Source organism: Brassica oleracea, unplaced genomic scaffold, assembly GCF_000695525.1.
Source record: "Brassica oleracea var. oleracea cultivar TO1000 unplaced genomic scaffold, BOL UnpScaffold01689, whole genome shotgun sequence".
NCBI lineage: Eukaryota > Viridiplantae > Streptophyta > Magnoliopsida > Brassicales > Brassicaceae > Brassica > Brassica oleracea.
The window spans coordinates 1-6,425 of record NW_013618221.1 but is presented as its reverse complement, the minus strand read 5'-3'; the positions used below and the strand labels follow the sequence as shown (position 1 = coordinate 6,425).

At 39.5% G+C, this 6,425-nt stretch overlaps 2 pseudogenes; both read left to right on the top strand.

Moving 5' to 3' along the window:
• Window positions 1–383: 383 nt before the first annotated feature.
• Window positions 384–2,533, top strand: LOC106321458 (annotated as a pseudogene).
• A 1,864-nt stretch (window positions 2,534–4,397) lies between these two features.
• On the top strand, window positions 4,398–6,296 carry LOC106321457 (annotated as a pseudogene).
• Window positions 6,297–6,425: the final 129 nt, after the last annotated feature.

The window sequence follows — 6,425 nt, the reverse complement described above, 5'->3', positions numbered from 1 at the left end:
ATCTGATCGTCCACGACTCGATCACCCAAAGGTTACTCGACCATTTTGTTTTTTTGTTTTTTGTTTTTTTTTAAAAGGGTTTCTACACTAGCTTTCTCGCAAAAATGAGAGAAATGATTCTCTCTCCGCGTTCAAGCGCGTGACCTCTACTCCCCTTCACCAATCAGAATGCGACACCTGTGCTGAACCCGTATCGGACGGGATCACAGGTAAGAGGCGGTTCGCCAAATTAAACCCAATTTTTCATTTATTTTTATCCAAAAGGCCTTAAAACCTGAACCCACGAACCTGTTTAAAACACTCAATGGGGGTTGCTCTAAGGAGTTTCTTCTTTTTAAGAGAGTGAGCATACAATAATAACACATTAGTTGCAACAAAAAGTCAGAAAAAAAAAGAGAGATACGATAATGACTCGAAGCCATTGTTTTTGCTTTACTACCCTCTATTTCTTCCTGCTAATCCACACTCTTGCTTTTCCTCCTCCCCACTTTTGCAAGCAAGACCAGAGGGATGCTCTTTTGGAATTCATAGGCGAGTTTCCAACTAGTGAGTATACATCTTGGTGGGATAAGAGCAGTGACTGCTGTTTATGGAGTGGTATCTCATGCAATCAAACATCTGGACAGGTGATATCACTCCACCTTCTTGACACTCTTCTCAACAGCTCTTTAAAAACTAATAGTGGCCTCTTTAGACTCCAATCTCTTAGTCACCTACTCCTCAGGGGTTGCAATCTCCAAGGAGAGATTCCTTCTTCACTAGGAAACCTTACTCGTCTCGAAGCACTTGATCTTTCGGATAATCATTTGGTAGGTGAAGTTCCGACTTCACTCGGAGATCTAAACAAGCTAAGGTCCTTGTCCCTTGGTAGCAACTCATTTTTTGGACCTTTTCCTAAATCCCTGTTCTTGAATCCTTCGTTAGAGTATGTTGACTTGGGAGGAAATCAATTCACAGGACCTTTAGAATTTGTGAACTCAACATCATCATCATCTAAGCTTCAATATCTAAACCTTGGTGATAATAGACTCGATGGCCCAATCCCGGAATCCATATCTAACTTTATCCACCTCCGCCAATTATTTATTAATCATAATAATTTCAGTGGGTCAATCCCTAGATCTATATCAAAGCTAGTTAAGCTCAGAAATATACATCTTTCCAACAACATGTTGAAAGGTGAAGTACCAGGTTTCTTATGGAGATTGACGAGAATGGTCTTTTCTCACAATTATTTCACCAGTTTTGGAATCTCTTCCAAAAAAACCACTGACTCAAATGTTGGATTTGAGTTCAAATTCATTCCATGGACCACTCCCCCATTGGATATGCAAGCTAAAACAGTTAAGGGTATTAGATTTGTCTAACAATCTCTTCAACGGATCGATTCCTCCATGTTTAAGGAGTTCTTCTGGTCTCCTTGTAGACCTGATTCTTCGTAACAACAGTTTCAGCGGAGTTATTCCAGATATATTTGCCGATGCTACCAAGTTACAATCATTCGATGTTAGTCGCAACCATCTGGAGGGAAGTTTTCCAAAGTCCTTGATCAATTGCAAAGCTTTGCAGTTTGTGAATGTGGAAAACAACAGAATCAAAGACGAGTTTCCGTTTTGGTTGGGATCTTTGTCATCAATACATGTTCTCATCCTCAGATCAAACTTGTTCTATGGGCCGTTGTATCATCCCTATATGTCCATTGGGTTTGAGGGTTTAAGAGTAATGGATATTTCACTTAATGACTTCACTGGAACTCTTCCACCTCACTATTTTTCCAACTGGCGTGAAATGACCACATCAAGTGGAGAAAGCGACCAGTATTATTTTACCTTTATCGGCTACAATGCACCTTGGAACATTTATGGTTTTATTTCTTATGAATCTGTTTATCACTCGATGGAAATGGTGAATAAAGGAGTTGAAATGAATTTTGAGCGGATCCTAAAAGACTTCAGAGCCATTGATTTTTCTGGAAATAGAATTTCTGGAAAAAATTCCTGAATCTGTTAGCTGTTTAAAGGAACTGCATGCGTCTTCTCAATTTGTCAGACAACAACTTCAAAAATCATATCCCACGACATTTGTCAAATTTGACAAATCTCGAGACGTTGGACCTCTCTAGTAATAAGCTGTCAGGTCATATCCCTCAAGATCTTGGTAAACTTTCGTTTTTATCATACATGAACTTCTCCCATAACTTACTCCAAGGTCCAGTCCCACGAGGCACACAATTCCAAAGGCAAAAATGCTCTTCATTCTTGGGCAATCCTGGACTCTATGGACTCGAAGAAATATGTCAAGAAAGCCATGTCCCCAAGCAATCTGAGGAATTGTCAGAGGCAGAAGAACAAGTGTTTAGCTGGATTGCAGCTGCAATAGCATTTGGACCTGGTTTATTCTGTGGATTGGTGATTGGACATATCTTTACTTCACACAATCAAGAATGGTTCACAGAAAAGTTTGGTCGAAGAAAACACAGAGTCGTCACAAGTGCTCGTTAAGCCCATCTCTTGTAGTCTCTCTAATAAAAGCATTTCTAAGGCATATGTTGTCCAAAGTCTTCTTCGTATTTGTACTGACTTTTTTGGTGTGTTTTCCAAAGGAGTGGTTTGTGTTTGTTTGTAATTTTCTATATAATGTTTGTAACACTATTTAGTGATATTCAATAAATGTATCTTTTGAAAATGTAAGACAGGAACTTGATCCTGGTCAAATCTTAAAATTTGCGATATCCTAGTGAAAGTCTTCCTTGCTCTTATATACAGATATCACCATCCACTCGTGTTTCACTTGTTGTGTTTCACTTGTAGTAAACAGTAATGGTTTATATGTATAATTTGTAGTGCAGTCGTGCGGGGCTTTCATTTCCAATCTCACAAGAGAGTGCTACAAAATACAGATCCTCTGATTCTGACAGAGGAGTTTTGAAGGAGCAATTTTCCGCCATTGATACAAATAGTGATGATACACATTAACTTCTAGGGTCGCTCACGTCAACTTACCGACATATAAGTTTGTGACATTTGTAAATACAATGGAGCTAGTTTCCGACAATAAAAAAACTATAAAGCAAACTTTGTATTTATGAAATGACGCAATATTGTGGATATATAAGATCATCTCCAATGAAACTCTGTTATTTTTTCTGAAATTTACACTATAATAAAATTACTAGTATTTTAATGTAAATTATAGAGAGGAAATAGAGTTCTATCGAAGATGGTCTAAGGTTTCAAGCAGACGCGTGATGAAAGAGTAAATGTGTTACAACTTAGCAACTGTGATCATTTGATGTCACTAATAGAACTCGAATATCGTATTATTATACATGTGGTTTGCATGAGACTATAATCGAGGTGTTCTAGTAGACTTCAATAATATGTTTATTTGATTTTGTTTTTATTATTCATATAGCCAACGATAAAATCAAATGAAAAGAAAAAAATTAAATTATTCGTTGAGATATATTGTGGAGAGGATCGAATTGAGTTTATGGTCCAATTCATCGACGAGAGGGAGAAGACTTAGAGTGCAGCTGGAATATATTTTTTAGATTTTTTTTTTTAAAATATTTAATTCATGTGCATTCTAAAAATTATCACCAATTACAACTAAAAATAGAACGAGTATTTCTTTTCATTTTTTTACAACAAATGAAAAATAAAAAACCTATACTATGATTGAAGCCAGTTTGGAAATCCAAATTGGAATCGAGTTACAATCCCCTACTAACAAATACAACCCCTCGCTATACTATCCCAAACAATCTAAAGCGAGAGGTTCACCTAACAACACCATTTAATAACAATAAGCAATATCAGAAATACGCAGCGGTAAAAGATAAGCAAGATAACTAGCATTATGCTAATTACTAGCTCATCACCAAACTCAAACTCGATTTAAACCAGGGTTTAACAACCCAAAACACGATATAATATATATATCAAACTCGGGCCCTGGTGACGTTATGTTCCTCCTTCACTATCGGCAATATCCTATCTTCCTACCACGAAGGCCAAAAGAAGGAACTTTCAACCGACCGCGGCCCACAGTCCTTCGGGTCACCGCGCGACAGCCCACAGTCCTTCGGGTCACTGCCACATTACACCGTCGTGTAATCACTCAGCCATAGGCCATGACCCCGTCTATCTGAGTCTTCCCGATCCAGCGAATAAGGGGTTTCCTTGAACCCGCCGGGTACGAGGTCTGAAGGAACACTAACTCACCCCAATATGCCTAGCATTGTGGGTTACACAAATGCTGTCAATTCCAGAATACCTAACTATCCACAACTTAGCGATATCATCTAAGCATTCTGCATTCGCTAACTAACCAATCAACCTAACCATTAGCATAACTCATTACTTTAACAACTCAAAACTCAAAAAAGAGAGAGGATGATTCGAAACCACTGTTATTGCTTTTCTAGCATTATTACCATCTTTGTCTCCATTGCAATCCACAGTACTCTTGCTTCCCCTAGGCTCCACTTTTGCCGCCACGACCAGAGGGATGCTCTTTTGGAATTCATTCACGAGTTTCCTACTGATAAGTCTTTTCCAAGTTCGTGGAACAAAAGCAGCGATTGTTGTTTTTGGGAGGGAGTCGAGTGCGATGATAAATCTGGCCAGGTTATATCACTCGACCTTTCTTATAAATATCTTAACGGCTCTATAAAACCAAACAGTAGCCTCTTCAAACTCCAATATCTTCGTGATTTAAGCCTTAATTATTGCAATCTCCAAGGAAAGATTCCTTCTTCACTAGGAAATCTTTCTCGTCTCGAGACTCTTGGACTCAGTATCAATCACCTGGTAGGCGAAGTTCCAGCTTCCATCGGACACCTAACCGAACTGAGAATCAAGTCCCTTGGGAAAAATAGCTTAAGTGGCAGTTTTTCTAGTTTATTCGCCAATTTAACGAAGCTTACCCATATTTTCCTCCACTCTAATAACTTCACATCCACGCTTCCATCCGACATGAGTGGACTGCACCGTTTGGAGTGGTTCGATATCAGTGAAAACTCATTTTCCGGGCCTTTCCCTAAATCCTTGTTCACCATTTCCTCCTTACTTATAGTTTATTTAGGAAGAAACCAATTCACGGGACCTATAGATTTCGAGAACACATCTTCCCCATTGGTTAACCTAGGTGATCTTGTCCTTGCTAGTAACAAATTCGATGGCCCAATCCCAGAATCCATAACTAGATTTCTCAACCTTGAAAACCTAAGATCTTTCCCAAAACAGTTTCAGTGGACCAATCCCTAGATTTATATCAAAATTAACCAAACTCTGTCATCTTAATTTTGCGAAAAACAAGTTGGAAGGTGAAGTACCAGCTTGCTTGTGGAATCGGCGGCCGTCGACAGTGGTGCTTTCTCACAACTAGTTCAGCAGTTTTGAAAACGTTTCACAAGAAACAGAAACTGATCATATGGATCGGTTGGATCTGAATTCGAATTCATTCGGAGGACCATTTCCTCACTGGCTCTGCAAGTTTTCCCGGTTAGAGTATTTAGATTTGTCCAACAACCTCTCCAGCGGCTCCATCCCTCCATGTTTGAAAAACTTCACTGCTACTCTTATAGAGTTAACTCTTGGGAACAACAACTTCAGTGGATCTCTTCCAGATATTTTTGCTGGTGCTACAAGGTTAGAATCACTCGACGTTAGTGCCAACTTCTAGAAGGAAACTTCCCAAAGTCCTTGATCCACTGCAAAGCTCTTCAACATGTGAATTTCAAGGACAAATTTCCACATTGGCTGGGATCTTTGCCGTCATTACATGTTCTCAGCCTCCGATTCAACAAGTTCTTCGGGCCGTTGTATCGTCATCATCATCGCCATATGTCCTCTGGGTTTAAGAGTTTAAGAGTCGTCGATATTTCACATAATAACTTCACTGGAGCTCTCCCACCCGGCTATTTTTCCAGCTGGCATGGAATGACGAAAATGAGGGAAGAAGATGACGTCCCGTACATGGAACCAACTTCTATTATTTATCCTTCTTTTCCTCATAATTATGAGTCTGTGGAAATGGTGATCAAAGGAGTGGAGATGAGCTTTGAGCGGATCCGACAAGACTTCCGAGCCATTGATTTTTCTGAAAACAGAATCCACGGCAAAATCCCCGAATCTTTGTGCTCTTTGAAGGAACTGCGTATTCTCAACTTGTCAGGTAACGCCTTCACAGGCGTGATCCCACGATCCTTGGCAAAGCTAACAAAGCTCGAGACGTTAGACCTGTCATGTAATAAGTTATCAGGTGAAATCCCTCAAGATCTTGGTAAATGATGCTTGGCAAAGCTAACAAGGCTCGAGACGTTAGACCTGTCATGTAATAAGTTATCAGGTGAAATCCCTCAAGATCTTGGTAAATGATGTCTCGAGTTTTAACCCGATTATCTAACTGCAAGTGCACAG